This window comes from Procambarus clarkii, chromosome 67, assembly GCF_040958095.1.
Source record: "Procambarus clarkii isolate CNS0578487 chromosome 67, FALCON_Pclarkii_2.0, whole genome shotgun sequence".
Classification (NCBI taxonomy): Eukaryota; Metazoa; Arthropoda; class Malacostraca; order Decapoda; family Cambaridae; genus Procambarus; species Procambarus clarkii.
Genome location: NC_091216.1, coordinates 3095387 through 3097886, shown reverse-complemented (window position 1 = coordinate 3097886; position 2500 = coordinate 3095387).

The window sequence follows — 2500 nt, the reverse complement described above, 5'->3', positions numbered from 1 at the left end:
TCAGGGGGAGAAGAGAAGCAGAGAAAAGTTTTGAAAATGATATAGCAAACAAAGCCAAGACCGAACCCAAGCTACTCACATCAGAAGGAAAACAACAGTGAAAGAACAGGTATTGAAACTTCGAACAGGCGAGGACAGGTATACAGAGAATGACAGAGAGGTGTGTGAAGAACTCAACAAGAGGTTCCAGGAGGTCTTCACAATAGAACAAGGTGAGGTCACTGTGTTAGGAGAAAGGGAGGTAAACCAGGCGGCCTTGGAAGAGTTCGAAATTACGAGAGAGGAGGTCAAGAGATACCTGCTGGATCTGGATATTAGAAAGGCTGTTGGTCCAGATGGGATCTCACCATGGATACTGAAAGTGTGTGCAGAGGCACTTTGCTTGCCACTCTCCATAGTGTATAGTAAGTGTATAGTAAGTCACTGGAGACGGGAGACCTACCAGAAATATGGAAGTCGGCGAATGTGGTCCGAATATACAAAAAGGGAGACAGGCAAGAGGCACTGAACTACAGGCCAGTGTCCTTGACTTGTATACCATGCAAGGTGATGGAGAAGATCATGAGAAAAAACCTGGTAATACATCTTGAGAGAAGGGACTTCGTGACAAATCGCCAAGATGGGTTCAGGGAGGGTAAATCTTGCCTTACAGGCTTGATAGAATTCTACGATCAGGTGACAAAGATTAAGCAAGAAGGAGAGGGCTGGGCGGACTGCATTTTCTGGGATTGTCGGAAAGCCTTTGACACAGTACCGCATAAGAGGCTGGTACATAAGCTGGAGAGACAGGCAGGTGTAGCTGGTAAGATGCTCTAGTGGATAAGGGAGTATCTAAGCAATAGGAAGCAGAAAGTTACGGTGAGGGGTGAGACCTCCGATTGGCGTGAAGTCACCAGTGGAGTCCCACGGGGCTCTGTACTCGGTCCTATCTTGTTTCTGATATATGTAAATGATCTCCCGGAGGGTATCGATTCATTTCTCTCAATGTTTGCGGACGATGCTAAAATTATGAGAAGGATTAAAACAGAGGAGGACTGTTTGAGGCTTCAAGAAGACCTAGACAAGCCGAAGGAATGGTCGAACAAATGGTTGTTAGAGTTTAACCCAACCAAATGTAATGTAATGAAGATAGGTGTAGGGAGCAGGAGGCCAGATACAAGGTATCATCTGGGAGAGGAAATTCTTCAGGAGTCAGAGAAGGAAAAAGACTTGGGGGTTGATATCACGCCAGACCTGTCTCCTGCAGCACATATCAAGCGGATAACATCAGCGGCATATGCCAGGCTGGCCAACATACGAACGGCATTCAGAAACTTGTGTAAAGAATCATTCAGAACTTTGTATACCACATATGTCAGGCCAATCCTGGAGTATGCAGCCCTAGCATGGAGTCCATATCTAGTCAAGGATAAGACTAAACTGGAAAAGGTTCAAAGGTTTGCTACCAGACTAGTACCCGAGCTGAGAGGTATGAGCTACGAGGAGAGACTACGGGAATTAAACCTCACTTCGCTGGAAGACAGAAGAGTAAGGGGGGACATGATCACCACATTCAAGATTCTGAAGGGAATTGATAGGGTAGATAAAGATAGTCTATTTAACACAAGGGGAACACGCACTAGGGGACACAGGTGGAAACTGAGTGCCCAAATGAGCCACAGAGATATTAGAAAGAACTTTTTTAGTGTCAGAGTGGTTGACAAATGGAATGCATTAGGGGGTGATGAGGTGGAGGCTGACTCCATACACAGTTTCAAGTGTAGATATGATAGAGCCCAATAGGCTCAGGAATCTGTACACCTGTTGATTGACGGTTGAGAGGCGGGACCAAAGAGCCAGAGCTCAACCCCCGCAAACACAACTAGGTGAGTACACACACACGAGGCTGAACACCATTACCGGTTACTGTACCTAGCCCCTGGCCTAGACCCCAACATAACAGTTACAGAAGGCGTTATGGAGCCTCCAAGCTACTAGGTGGGTGTGGTAGTGGGTTTAATGTCCAGTAGTGAAGTATGTGCCCTTAATACATACTCACACTTGCTCATACTTCACATTATTAGAAATAAACTATATTAATATTGTTGAAGTGATTTGTTACTTGTGAATTATTTGTATGTGAGGCGGCCTCATGCGAGGTGAGGTGAATGACGTCACAGGTAGTTGACCCATCAGGCCAAGGTAGTCAAGAGGCGCGGCGAGCAGTGTGGCGCGGGCCGTCGTGGGGAGAGGTGCTGCTCGCCGCCCATCACACTGGTGTTACTAATTAGTCACCTGGACAGTGCTGTAGATCAGGTTACCTGCGCCAGGCTTACAGGCAAGTTACTCTAGATGTTTAGTTATTTTATCACATTGTTTTCTGTTGGTAGAACAATATTTGCCGATTTTCTAATTAACCATGGCTACAAAATATCAAAACTTTATTTAAAATAATTCAATTAGCTCTGGTTTACTTGTTAGTAAATATGATAGTGTAATATACCTTTGTCTATTAGTAGAA